General features: G+C 42.5%; 1 non-coding gene across 1 annotated transcript; it reads right to left on the bottom strand.

The window, feature by feature from the left end:
• Window positions 1-13,639: 13,639 nt before the first annotated feature.
• Window positions 13,640-13,777, bottom strand: LOC119929280. The gene has a single exon (XR_005451412.1). It is a non-coding gene; the product is annotated as a small nucleolar RNA SNORA7 (small nucleolar RNA).
• Window positions 13,778-15,524: the final 1,747 nt, after the last annotated feature.

Below are 15,524 nucleotides of genomic sequence, written 5' to 3'. Positions count from 1 at the left end.
AAAGCTTGTGGTCTAGAAGGGGAAATAGACATTGATATTAATAAATAATTTATAATGTATAATTTGTAGATTTGTATATAAGTGCTGTGGGGCTGAGGGTGGGGCAAATACCAAATGTCCGAAGGCACAGATTGAAGTGTATAGATCATGCAGAAGAAAAAGGGAGCCAGGGAAAACACAACTTAATTGGGGAAGACCTCTTGGAGGAGGTGGGGATAATGTATAAGACATATATAGATATGCATGTGGTTTATTTGAGCATAAAAGACAAACATGTAAATTATATGCAAGTAATATAGGATTGTCTTTTGGGCTCCAAGAAGATACCACAGGCAAATACTCACTCACAGGCAACCATAAAGGCCATAGCAGCAAATTCAGCAAATTCAGTCCTTAAAAACAATAGATTACTCTTGGCTCAGGGACTCTACTGATTAGCGAATTGGAATTACCAGTACCAAGGCAGTTTGTTTGTCATCGTATAATGAGAAGACATCTTGGATGGGCCTAATATCCAACCAGTGGCATTAATCAATCAATTGTATTTACTGAGCACTTACTGTGTGCAGAGCACACTACTAAGCACTTCGGAGAATACTATATAACAATATGATAGAGTTGGCAGATACATTCTCTGTCCCCAGTGAGCATATAGTCTACACTAATTTATCTATCATGATACTTGATGAATGTTTGTAGTATTGCTTCTTTTCATGCCTCGAGGGATGGACTAACAATCACCCAATACCTTTTTTTATTTTTTAATGGATTTTTTAAGTGTTTACTATGTGTCAAACACTGTTATAAGCAATGGGGTAGGTACAAGTTAATTAGGTCAGACACAGTCCCTGTCCCACAAGCAGCTCACAGTCTTAGTAGGTTTGGAAGATAAACTTCCAAACTTCCACTAAACATAAAACTGGTGCATTACATCAGGCAGAAACTCCTCACCCTGGGCTTCAAGGCTTTCCATCACCTCGCCCCCTCCTACCTCACCTCCCTTCTCTCCTTCTACAGCCCAGTCCACACCCTCTGCTCCTCCACCGCTGATCTCCTCACCGTACCTCGCTCTCGCCTGTCCCGCCATCGACCCCCGGCCCATGTCATCCCCCGGGCCTGGAATGCCCTCCCTCTGCCCATCTGCCAAGCTAGCTCTCTTCCTCCCTTCAAGACCCTGCTGAGAGCTCACCTCCTCCAGGAGGCCTTCCCAGACTGAGCCCCTTCCTTCCTCTCCCCCTCGTCCCCCTCTCCATCCCCCCATCTTACCTCCCTCCCTTCCCCACAGCACCTGTATATATGTATATATGTTTGTACATATTTTTTTACTCTATTTATTTATTTAATTTATTTCTACATATCTATTCTATTTTATTTTGTTAGTATGTTTGGTTTTGTTCTCCGTCTCCCCCTTTTAGACTGTGAGCCCACTGCTGGGTAGGGACTGTCTCTATATGTTGCCAATTTGTACTTCCCAAGCACTTAGTACAGTGCTCTGCACATAGTAAGCGCTCAATAAATACGATTGGTGATGATGATGATGATTACACAGGGGAAACTAAACTATCCAGGTAGTTGGATGTCCAGCTTCTGAAGGGGAAATGCACAAAGGATTTTATGAATTCATCTAAGTAACCATATTATGGCCAAAATACACTATCTGGCTCAACAATGACTGGGATTAGCTTTTCAAGATAGTGACTGCTGTTCGAAGAAATCCACAATACTGGTATTTTGATATTGCAATTGCAGCAAAGTGACCAAGGACAAAGCTACATGAGCTCACTGGTCATATTAGCTTTTTCTAAAATAAGGAAAATGATGCAGAGAAACCGAAGGCAGTACTCACAAAATGATCAACTGTTAGTTGACTTTATAAAACCATGCTTATTGTGATTACCGGGTGCTTTTATTAGTAAATATTACTTGTGCAATTTTACATAAATTCAGTTTTTCTGTTGGCTATGCTCTTGGGTTCCTTTACCTGATTTTTGAATCTGACTTATGCTTTTTCCTATTTTTGTAATGAATTGGAAATTCTATGAAGTCAGTAAATATATATATAAGCATATATATATATTTAATATATGCATGTGTTTGTGTGTGTACACATAGATGCGTACATACATTTATATTTACATATTTCCTTCATTTTTAACAATGACCCAACTGATGGGGAGGGCCTATCCAATAGTGAAGAGATCCATAGTCACTCATTGATACATTCATTCATTCAATCATATTTATTGAGTGCTTACTGTGTGCAAAGTATTGAACTAAGCACTTGGGAGAGTACAATATAACAGTAAACAGACACATACCCTGTCATGTGTGATCAGCACACCATATAGCATTTTCAAGCTAAGCCTTCATTTCCTCTTCTCTCACTCCCTCTGTATCGCCCTTGCACTTGTATTTGCACCCTTAATTTTCTCCTCCCTCAGGTGCACAGCATTTATGTCTTGCCTTATGGTGTTGAATCGTCTCCAACCCACTGCGACACCATGGGCACATCTCTCCCAGAACACCCTGCATCCATCTGCAATCGTTCAGGTAGTGGATCCACAGAGTTTTCTTGGGAAAAATATGGAAGTGCTTTACCATCACCTTCTTCCACTAAATCAACTTGAGTTTCTGCCCTCGACTGTCTCCCATGCAGCTGCTGCCCAGCATGGGTGAGTTTTGACTTGTAGCAGATTGCCTTCCACTCACTAGCCACTGCCCAAGCTAGGAATGGAATTGATATGCTTTTGCTCCCGTAGTCAAGACAGGTAGAGTACTGGAAACTGTCCAGGTGAGACCCTGAGAAGAGAGCACTTATGTACATATCAATAATTTATTTATTTATATTGATGTCTGTCTCCTCCTCTAGACTGTAAACTTGTTGTGGGCAGGGAACTTGTTTACCAACTCTGTTATGCTGTATGCTTAAAAGAGTACTCTGCACACAGTAAGTTCTCACTAAAAATGTATTGATTGAATTCAGTAATGTAGAACTATATGGTGTTGGGAAGGTTTATGCAATCCATATTAATTTCTAGGGAAAAATTGAAATCGTGTGCAAAGAAGATCTATTTGCATTTGCAAAGCCAAAGAGAGAAAAAGAGATTCATGTAGTGGCAGAATGCAAAGATCCTTTGGAAAGAGAAGAGTTTTCAGATTGCTGATTGAAGTACTTAAAGATTATTTAAAAAACAGTGAAAACTTCCCAAATCTCCTCTTTAGGATGTGGCCTGATGTGGAACCAGAAGGCCTTATCAGGAAGTGCAGGGCAAGCAGCTCTTAAACCAAAGGAGATAATTATCCACTCGATTCCCTGACAGCCTGTGGAACTCACTCCCACAGAGTTTTAGCCTTGCAACTGGATTTGAAAAGAGTCTATTAATTTGGGGGCCTCCGAGTCTCAAATTTAAAGGTCTAAGTGGATTATCAAAGATTTGACCAGATAACCACTTTCATCAGTTACTACCAAATGCTGGACAGAAAATCTCAGCCTCAGTGAGGCCCCATGACGTCTGGGTTCTGAGAGCTGCCAGGGAGAAGGAATGACTCGGGGAGAGGGAATAGAAGTAGACTGGCGGGCTGGGAAAGTTATGCAGTTCAGGAGTGCTGATTGAGTGGCTTGAAGCCGGTGGTCAAGACTTTCTTCTTGATGTGGAAAGGAATAACTAACTCACTGAAAAGAGAAATAAATATGACAGTGCACCAGGCATCTCGTCTTGAATGAATAGCTATGATGCATCCTGAAGATCCCAAAGCCCAAATGATTTCCCAAGATCACACAGCAGGCAAGTGGAAGAGTTCATTCATTCATTCATTCAATCGTATTTATTGAGCGCTTACTGTGTGCAGAGTACTGTACTAAGCGCTTGGGAAGTACAAGTTGGCAACATATAGAGATGGTCCCTACCCAACAGCGGACTCACAGTCTAGAAGGGGAGACAGACAACAAAACAAAACATATTAACAAAATAAAATTAATAGAATAGTAAATATGTACAAGTAAAATAAATAGAGTAATAAATATGTACAAACATATACACAGGTGCTGTGGGAAGGGGAAGGAGGTAGGGTGGGGGGGGATGGGGAGGGGGAGGATTAGAACCCAGGTCTTCCTGCCTTTCAGGCCCGTGCTCTATCTACTATTCCACATTGTTTCTCCGACCTTACACTTACACCGTTTTGAAATCTGAGTTCTGCCAACAGTTGTCCTCTGGAGAATCATAGAGTCTGCTATGCACTAGGCTTGCCCTAGTTTAAAGTTCTGCATTTTGGCCTAATAAACCTCAAGAGATTATTTTCAAAAAGAAATGCTCCTCTAGCAAGAACTGAGGGTCATACTGGTCTGTCAATAACTGAGAAACAGTCTTGCCTAGTGGATGGAGGATAGGCCTAAGCGTGAGAAGGACCTGGGTTCTAATCCTAGCTCTGCCATTTGTCTGCTGTGTGACCTTGGCAAGCCACTTAACTTGTCTGTGCCTCAGTGACCTCATCTGTAAAATGGGAATTAAGACTGAGAACTCTATGTGGAACAGCTGGAACAGGCCCTGTGTCCCACCTGATTAACTTGTACCTACTCCAGCTCTTAGTACAGTGCCTAGCACATAGTATGCACTTAACAATTACTGTAAAAAACAAAAAACTCCTCCACATTGCAAGGTATGTTGCAGGAAGACATTTTATCTCATGTCACTCCCTTCAGCTCTCCATGCAGAAAGTGATTTGGTAACTTTCTGCCTGCAGGACAAGATAAGGTGGTGTGAGATTAACTTCCATCCCCATTGCTTGGAGATTCCCAGGGTTGGGAGTTGGCTGAAGCTATTGCAAGTGGATCTTAAACAATGCAGTTTAATCACATGTGAGAAGAGTCTGTGGAAAAAACCACCAAAACAGACTCCACCTGCCAACACATCCACTACTTACATTTGCCCAAGGCAAATTTGACAGTAGGAAGAAAGAAATTCCATAGGTATTTCATAAGTACCTTCTGTTTCTCAAGCACGCTAACTAAGATTAAGACTGTGAGCCCCCCCGTGGGACTACCCCAGTGCTTAGAACAGGGCTTGGCACATAGTAAGAGCTGAACAAATACCCTAATTATTTAACTATAGATTCATTTTACACCTACCAGAAGAGGCTTGTAAATAAGACTGTAGCTAAAATTCTGGGCCTTCGGCACTCTGCTTGTTCTGATTCACCTGGATCCTTCAAATAAGTAATTATAACTAGGGTATTTGTTAAGTGCTTACTACCTACCAAAAACTTCTACGTAGGAGAGTAGATACTACATATATATCCCACATGGCTCTCACAGTTTAAGAGGACAGAAAAAGAGATATTAAATTCTATTTTTATGGAAGGGGAAACTGAGTCACAGAGGAATTAAGTGAGTTGCAAGGTCATGCAGCAGATGAATGGCAGATAAGGGATTAGAACTCAAGTTTCCAGACTCCCTGGTCCAAGCTCTTTCTGCTAGGCAACACAGCCTTTTGAGCACAGAAAACGAGTGAATCGCTCAAGCAGTTATTGGTAGCTCCTGCTCAGTGCTGCTGCTAACCCTTCCCACGCCCACAACTTCACCTCCAGCCTGGATTGGGGAATTTGCCCGCCACCACCCAGATCCTCCAAGGATGGGAGAAGGGAAATGGGTTAAGAGATTGGAAAAAACTGAGACGGTCCCTATCGATTAGGTGAAGGAACAGACAGATAATGAGGTTCTCAGGGAAGTCTCAGAGGCAGAAACGTGGCTTTCAAATATTGGATTTCTCCACTGCTTGGACTGGGAACTGCTAATGGTACCATCAGGGCTCTAGGGGGCCCCTCGTCTCCCTGCTTGCCATTGCTGGGGATTGCCTTATGGTGAATGGAGCCTCACAGATCTTAAAATCACTTCCTCCTTCCTGGCTTGCAAGTGTCTGCTTTCAGTTCCCCATGCAACAGTGACTTAAGTATCCCTTACTGACTCTCCTGTGTGGTCCCTATCTCACATGAGAGTCACAGTCTTACAGATTTTATAGATGAGGTAAATGAGGCACGGAGAAGTTAGGTGACTTGCCCAAGCTGACAACTAGCAGAGTCAGGATTAGAACCCCAGTCCTTCTGGTTCCCAGGCCTGTGCTGTATCCTCTACACAACCCTTAGAAGAGCTCATCCATTCTCACAGCTTCAACTATTATCTCTACCTGGATGACTCCCAGATTCACATCCCCAGCCCCAACCACTCCCCTTCTCTGCAATCCGTTATTTCCTCCTGCCTTCAGAACACTTCTACCTGGATGTCCCTCCATCGACTCAACATATCCTCAACTGAACTTTTCATCTTCCTTCCAAAACACACTCCTTCGCTTGACTTTCCTATTACTGTAGATGACACTATCATCCTTCCTGTCTAACAAACCCATATACTTGCCATTATCTTTGACTCACATCTCTCACTAAACCTGCATATTCAATCTGTCACCAAATCCTGTTGTTTTACTTTCATAACATCTCTAGAATTAATAATACTAATAATAATTGTTGTATTTGTTAAGCACTTACTATGTGCCAAGCACTGAAATAGTACTGGGGTATCTACAAGATAATCACGTCCCACTTAGGATTCGCAATCTGAGTAGGAGGAAGAACAGGTATTGTATCTGCATTTTGCAGATCAGGAAACTGAGGCAAGAGAAGTTAAATGACTTGCCCAAGATCACACAACAGGGATGCAGTGCAGCTGGGATTAGAACCAGATCTTCTGACTCCTCATTAGTCCACACTGCTTCCCAGATATGATAAAGCTGATTACTATCATATTTGTTATTATTATGGTATTTGTTAAGTGCTTACTATGTGCCAAACACTGGAAGACAGAAGTTAAGTAGGGTGGACCCAATCCCTGACACACATGGGGCTCACAGTTGAAGCAAGAGGAAGGAGGACTTTATCCCCATTTTACAGATGAGATAACTGAGGTTCAGAGAAGTTAAGTGACTAGTCCAAGGTCACACAACAGACATGTAGCAGAGACAGGATTAGAACCCAGGTTTTCTGACTTCCAGGCCTATGCTCTTTCCACGAGGCCAGGCAGATCCAAACATTTATCTCCTTGACTACTGCAGCAACCTCTTCATTGACCTCCCTGCCTCCAGCCTCTCCTCTCTCCAGTCCATACTTTGCTCTGCTGCCTGGGTCATCTTCCTAGAAAATCATTGTGTTGCATGCTTCCCCACTCTTCAAGAGCCTCCAGTAGTTATCCATTCATCTCTCCTCAAGAGTGTGAGCTCATTATGGGCAGGGCATGTCCCTGTTTGTTGTTGTATTATACTTTCCCAAGTGCTAAGTATAGTGCTTGGAACACAGTAAGCGCTCAATAAATACGATTGAATGAATGAATGAAAGGCAGAAACACCTCACCACTGGATTCAAGGCATTCAATCATTTTCTCCCTCTTACTTATCCTAGCTCCTCTCCCATTAAAAGCCCAGACCACACATTTCAGTCCTCAAATACCAACTTACTTACTGCCCCTGACTCTTGCCTCATAATAATAATGATAATAATGACATTTATTAAGCACTTACTATGTGCAAAGCACTGCTCTAAGTACTGGGGAGGTTATAAGGTGTCTGTCAATCCCTGGTTCACACTCTCCTTCCTGCCTGGAGCTCTCTCCCCTAACATATCTGACAGACCAGCAATCTCCCTATCTTCAAAACCTACTGAAATCATATCTCCTCCAAGAAACCTTCCTGGACTAAACCCTCATTTCCCCTCTCCCCCACCTCAACAACAAACCCTATTTTCCCTACCTATTGTCTCTCCCCTACATGGAGTGGAACTCCCTAAACTTAACTACACTCCCTTACTCCCACCCCCACAGCACTTATGTACATATCTTTATACTCAATTGTTTGCCCTATCTGTAAATTATTTTGTCAGTCAATCATACTTATTGAGGGCTTACTGTGTGCAGAGCACTGTACTAAGCACTTGGGAGAGTACTATACAACAATGAACATACACATTCCCTGCCCACAATGAGCTTACAGCCTAGAGGAGTTAATGTTTGTTCTCCCTGTTAGACTGTGAATGCCTTGAGAGCAGGGATTATGTCTAATTGCTGGTTCTCTCCCAATCGCACAAAGTAGGCATGCAGCAAATACTATTGATTGGCTGATTGGTTGATATCCATGCTCTTCTCTGGTCCCAAACAGTGGGGTGGGTTAAAGTAAGCATTGCAACTTTATGCATGGCTTCAGTGACCTATATGTATTTCAAGACGTACAGACAGCTGATTATATAATCTATGATATGTTATTATTCAGATGTTGGCTGTATCCATGATGACTTGCTTTTATTTGGGAGGCAAAAAAACAAGAGAAGTGTGGCCTAGTGGATAGAGCATGTCCCTGGGAATCAGAAGCGCCTGGGTTCTAATCCCAGCTCCACCATTTGTCTGCTCTGTTACCTTGGGCAAGTTACTTAATTTCTCTGTGCTTCAGTTACATCATCTGTAAAATGGGGATTAAGACCGAGTCCCAAGTGGGACATGTACTGTGTTCAACCTGATTAGGCTGTGTCTACCCCAGCGGTGAGTATAGTGCCTGGTTTAACAAATAAACTGCTGTGGGCAGGGATTGTCTCTATTGTTGAATTGTACTTTCCAAGTGCTTAGTACAGTGCTCTGCACAAAGCAAGTGCTCAATAAATATGATTGAATGAATGAATTGAATGAAATACCCTAAAAATTATTTGTGATGACAAATTAATATTTGGCACACTTACTGAGCAGAAGCATTCCACTGCCATGTGTCTTTTCAGTTCAGTAGAATCCTATGACTTTTTTCTTATTTTGGTATCCTGATCTGCCCTGGCATGGAAATCTCCCATGCTTATCAATTTTTATGTTTTTGGAATTGATACAGTGAGATGGTATGAGGCACACTATAAGGACATAATAAATGGTCCTTAAAGTTATGAGATATCAAGGCTGAAAAGTTTACTATGCTGTGAGGACCAAAACCAAACCAAAGATTTCTAACCATCCCTGAAGAGTGCACAGCTACCCACAGAAACCTTCTCAGAACTACAGAAGTGTAGAGGTGGCTAACTTCCATCACAGATAAAAAAAGAATTTTAAAGAAATAGTAAGAAAGCACCAAGGACCTCTTTAATACATCTACTGCCATTGAGGATGACAATCCGGGAGGAGCAGTTTGCCGGTTAATGTTTGAAAACTTGGCTTTCACTCCAACACTTGAGGAAGTCCCTACTGTGGTCAGAGCCATGAAGAATGGCCAAGTTGCCAGATCTGCTTATATACACTCTTGAAGTCTGTAAGCAAGGACAGCAGGAGACGCAGCATGGCCTACTAGAAAGAGCACAAGCTTGAGAGTCAGAGGACCTGGGTTCTAATAATGGCTCTGCTACTTCCCTGCTGTGTGACCTTGGGCAAATCACTTAACTTTTCTGCACTTTGGTTTCCTCATCTGTAATATAGGGTTTCGATACCTATTCTCCCTCCTACTTAGACTTTGAGCCCCATGTAGGGCAGGGACTGTGCCCAAGCTGATTATTTTTAATCTACCTCTGCACTTAGAACAGTGCTTGACACACAGTAAGTGCTTAACAAATGCCATGAAATGGAAGCATTAAGATGTTCTTCCTCAAAATTTGAAACTGTGTAAATACCATATATTTCCAGGTTGCTATCATTAGCACCTCCTGCCAGAAGCAAGAGGGAGAGCCGATTATGGAAGTCAACAGGGTGTTTTCTTTCACTGCTCCTGGCAAGATTTTGGAGTGCATTCATATTTTAGTTAGACATATGTTCATATTAATGTCTGTCTCCACCTCTAGACTGTAAGCTCGTTACGGGTAGGGAATATGTCTGCTAATTCTGCTCTGTTGTCCTCTCCCAACTATGTGCAGAGCACTGTACTAAGCACTCCATAAATACAATTTAAAAAAGTTATATTTGCCCAACAACTGACCATGCTAATGAATCAATCAATCAAAATATATACTGAATGTCCTATGTAGGGAGAATAGAGTATTAAGTACTTGGGAGAGTAAAATAGAATTATAGATGTGATGCCAACCCTCAATGTCCTTACAATCGAGTGGTGGGATTAGACCCTAAAGTATACACTGGAAGAGTTAAAAATGTGTATTCATTCATTCAATTGTATTTATAGAGCACTTACTGTGCGCAGAGCACTGTACTAAGTGCTTGGAAAGTACTATTTAGCAACAAAGAGAGACAATCCCTGCCCACAACCGACTTACATTCTACCTAAGTGATACATGGTGATGTAAGTATTCAAGTGCTTAGGTGGCATAGAAGTATTAAAGTGGTTGTAGGAGTGTGATAAAGAGCAGAGGAGTAAGAACTTACTCAGGGAAGGTGTGAAGGAGATGTGTTTTCCTCACAGGATCACAGTGTTGCTTAAGACTACAGTAGGGGCATGAGAGACATAGTCTTTACTGTATGTCTGATATAATAATGGTTGTGGCACCTATTAAGAGCTCACTATGTGGCAAACACTGTACTAGGCTCTGTACTAATCAGATTGGACACAGACCTTGTCCCACATGGGGTTCTCAGTCTAAGAAGGAGGGGGAACACGTATTTAGTCCCCATTTTACAGATAAAGAAATTGAGGTACAAAGAAGTTAAGTGACTTGATATTAAGATCTTTACATGGTGCTTAGTGCTTAAGATTAAGATTAAGTGAATGATATTAAGATCTTTACATGGTGCTTAGTGACCTGCAGAAACTAATTCTCAGGAAGCTCCTGAACATATTTGGCTGCCCTGAAAATTTTTCAAGATCCTATGATTAATTGTGATGATATCGCTTGACCACATTAAAGTTAGCGGGGCCATATCAGATAGTTCCTCTACTACCAACATAGTAGAATGGAGTCATATACAGTGTATGATTCAGTTTAAGCTATACTGGGCAGTCATGTTCAAAGATGCGCAGGGAATCTGAAAACCAGGGTCAGAATAATGATAATAACAATAAAATTTATTATTATAATTACAGTAATCTTTTTCAGCACCTACTTTGTGCCCAACACTGTATCAAGTGCTGGGGTAGATGATACAAGATAATCAGGTTGGACAAAGTTGCTGTCCCACGTGGCTCACAGTTTAAATAGGAAGGAGTAGGATTTAATCATCATCCTTCAGATGAGGAAGCTGAGGCACATAGCAGCTGAATGACTTGCCCAAGGTCACTCAGCAGATAAATGGTGGAACCAGAATTAGAATCCAGGTCCTCTGACTCCCAGGCCAATTCTGATCGTCTGGGAAATAATTGCAACTCAACAGGCTGTGAGCAATGGCAAGACCCGTGAAGCACTTATATGGGAGATTGTACCTGCTGATAACAATTCTTTGGAAACATACAGCAAGAAGAAAAGCAGGTGATTACAAACTGATTCTCAAAATTACCTAAACACATGGATTAGCAATTAGCATAATGAATTCTGAGTTGGTGCACCCTACTGCTACCACCATTAATGACCCAGAGCTGAATGCTGTCACTATTTGTTTTTATGGTATTTGTTCAGCACTTAGCATGTACAAAGCACTGTACTAAACACTGAGGTAGATACAAGATAATTAGGTTGGACACAGTCCTGTCTGACATAGGGCTCACAATCTTAATCCCCATTTTACAGATGAGATAACTGAGGGACCAAGAAGTTAATTCAGTAGCACAAGTTCATGCGACAGACATGTGGCAGAGCAGGATTAGAACCCAAGGCCTCTGACTTCCAGGCCCGTGCTAAAGAGTCACTAGGCCACACTTCTTCTCTATTACCTGAGCTCCTGAAGAGAGTGTGGTACCAAGCTAATGGCAGGAATCGTACAAGACTGAAAGAATAGAGGGCCATTGAAATATTCAGCCTTCCTCATGACTGGGAAAGCTGTATTTGTCACACATTGGACTTCCAGAACAGCTCCACTAATGACACTGAAACCCAGGTATCAGCCCAAGATCCCTAACACTGAGGTTCTGGAACACAGTCAAGCAGACCAGCACTGATGCAATGTTCACGTCACATCCTAACCACCCTGGGAGGAAAGTGTGGGGAGAATGGAGGGCAACATAATAATAATAATAATAGCATTTGTTAAGCACTTACTATGTGCAAAGCACTGTTCTAAGTGCTGGGGAGGATACAAGGTGATCAGGTTGTCCCACGTGGGGCTCACAGTCTTAATCCCCATTTTACAGTTGAGGTAACTGAGGCACAGTGAAGTGAAGTGACTTGCCCAAAATCACACAGCTGACAATTGGCGGAGCTGGGATTAGAACCCATGATGTCTGACTCCCAAGCCAGGACTCTTTCCACTGAGCCATGCTGCAGTTGTCTGATGGTGAGCTACACTGTTGTAATTGTAAAAAATGCAGTCGGAAAAATGATTTTAAGACACAATGAAGCAAAAAACTAAAGCATAGTGTAGCTAGCTCTCAGGCCACTTTTGGAGCTCCCACATCTCAGTGCCTCCAACTGCTGTGTCAATCAATCAATCTATCAGTGGTATTCATTGAGGGCCTACGTATATTTATACACATACACACCCACCCACATATATATATGTAAATATTCATTCATTCATTCACTCAATGGTATTTACTGAGCGCTTACTGTGCACAGAGCACTGTACTAAGCACTTGGAAAGTACAATTTGGCAACAGATAGAGACAATGCCTGCCCAACAATGGTATCACAGTCCAGAAGGGGGAGACAGACAACAAAACAAAACAAGGAGACAGGTATTAATACCATCAAAATAGATAAATAGAATTATAGATATACACCCATCATTAATAAAATAGAGTAATAAATATGTACAAATATACACAAGTACTGTGGGGCAGGGAAGGGGGTAGAGCAGAGGGAGGGAGGAGGGGTGATGGGGGGGCAGGAGGAACTGAGGAAAAGGGGGACTCAGTCTGGGAAGGCCTCCAGGAGCAGGTGAACTCTCAGTAGGGCTTTGAATAGGGGAAGAGAGCTAGTTTGGCAGATGTGGGGAGGGAGGGCAGATTTGTTAAGCACTTATAACAGTCAAGTACTATTCTAAGTACTGGGGATTGATTAACTAGTCACTTGGGACACAATCCCCACCCCCTTGGGGCTCACAGTCGAATAGAAGGGAGAATAGGTATTGTATCCCCACTTTATAATTGAGGAAACTGAGGCACAGAGCAGTTTAGTGACTTGCCCAAGGTCACACAACTGGTGAGAGGTGGAGATGATTAGAAACCCGATCCTGGGAAGCCTTAGCTCCCAGACCTGTGCTTTATTCACTAGGGCTAGCTGCTTTCCAGTTTATAGTGCACTGTACTGTACTTGGGAAAGTACAATAGAGCCGGTAGATGTGAGTCCTGCCCACAAGAAGCTTATAGTCTTGTCTTTTCTTATGCTGTTGAGTCATCCCCAACCCATAGAGATGCCACGGTGACATCTCTCCCAGAAAGCCCCACCTCCAACTGCAATCGTTCTGGTAGTGAATCCACAGAGTTTTCTTGGTAAAAATACAGAAGTGATTTACCATTGCCACTTTCCACACAGTCAACTTGAGTCTCCACCCTCGACTCTCTCCCATTCCACTGTTGCCCAGCACAGGTGAGCTTTGACTTGTAGCAGATTGTCTTCCACTCGCTAGCCACTGCCCAAGCTAGGAATGGAATGGATATGCCTCTGCTTGACTCTTCCTCCCATAGTCGAGGCAGGTAGAGTACAGGAAATTCTACAGGTGCGACTGTGAGAGGGGAGCTTATAGTCTATGGGGCAGAAAAATAGTAAAAATTGATTAGTGAAGAGGAATCGGTAGAGTGATTGGTAAATATTTTATGTCAGGAGGAGACATGTCCATTACTGAGAAAGGTGTTGTTTACTGTCAGCAAGCATCTCCAATCCTCCCAGTTCAAAGTTAAGCACTAAGCTGCATGCTATTATAAAGGATTTGCCTTTAATTGAGTCAGGATCAAGTACCTCTCTGGCTCAACTCAGAAGTGTTGCAATAGAATGTACTTCTTTGTTTGGACATTTTCGAGTTTAGCTGAAGAGGCACTGAACACTCTTAGGTTTAGAGGCAGTATCTTCTGGTTGAGCTTTGGCGGGTTGCCAGACTTCTCCCCCAGACAACAGTGGTGTCTCCCATTTGGAATTCATTCATTCAATCATATTTATTGAGTGCTTACTTTGTGCAGAGCACTGTACTAAGCACTTGGCAAGTACAATTCAGCAACAGAGACAATCCCTTCCACAACGAAATGATGAATGAGCCTCATTTGAGGCTTCATGACTAAGACCCCACGTGAAGGAATTGATGAGTGCAGTAGGAGTTTGCACAGACCCACTCACACTAATTTTTCCCTGCTTGCCCTGTTGTGCTGGGGCATGGATTGCAATGGGAAGGTATTAGGTGGGGAGGCACACAGCCCATTGGAAAGAACATGAGTGGTCCTAGCCCATATTTGCCAGCTATAGGCAGAATGCTCTTTCCACAGGGCCAACTGGAGGTCTCTTTTCTATCTAGAGTCAGACAGGAAGTTGTTTGGTTTGGGTGAGCCCCATGTGGGACAGGGACTGTGTCCAATCTGATTATCTGGTGTCTATCCCAGAGCTTAGTAAATTGCTTGGCACATTGTATTTCCTACTACAATCCCACTACAATCCAGCCCTCACCCTTTGGTCCTCTTCTAGACTGTGAGCCCACTGTTGGGTAGGGACTGTCTCTATATGTTGCCAACTTGTACTTCCCAAGCGCTTAGTACAGTGCTCTGCACACAGTATGTGCTCAATAAATATGATTGATTGATTGATTCTCTGGGCCGCAGTTACCTCATTTGTAAATTGTGGATTAAGACTGTGAGCTCCCCGTGGGACAACCTGATCACCTTGTAACCTCCCCGGCGCTTAGAACGGGGCTTTGCACATAGTAAATGCTTAATAAATGCCATCATCATTATTATTATCTTCAGTTGATCGGCAACCACTGGAGATTTTTGAGGAGGGGAGTGACATGCCCAGAGGGTTTGTAAGACCTGTGTGGGACACAGGACTGTGTCTGGTCTGATTATTTTGCATCTTCCCCAAGTGACTAAAACAGTGCTTGCCACATAGTAAGTGCCTAACAAATACCACAGTTATCATTATTATGGTCAGGGAACATGTCTACTGATTTTGTTGTATTGTACTCTTCCAAGTGCTTAGTACAGTGCTTTGCATACAGTTAGAGCTCATTAAACTGATTGATTGATTGACCTTCTCTGATTCTTTTCCTGCATTTTCTCCTGCCTTCAAGACAACTCAACCTACATGTCCTGCCCACCCCTCAAACTCAGCATTTCCAAGATTGAACTCTTCATCATTTTCATTACTTTTGACAACATCTTCCCTTGTCACACAAGCCCACAACCTTGGCATTATTCTTGACTCATCTTCTACTGTTTCCTTTGTTTAAAATATCTGTCTACTATAGACTGTAAGCTTCTTGTAGAAAGGGATCACAACAA

This window comes from Tachyglossus aculeatus, chromosome 5 (genome assembly GCF_015852505.1).
Source record: "Tachyglossus aculeatus isolate mTacAcu1 chromosome 5, mTacAcu1.pri, whole genome shotgun sequence".
NCBI lineage: Eukaryota > Metazoa > Chordata > Mammalia > Monotremata > Tachyglossidae > Tachyglossus > Tachyglossus aculeatus.
The sequence above is the reverse complement of the archived record's forward strand: the minus strand, read 5'-3'. Positions and strand labels throughout refer to the sequence as shown.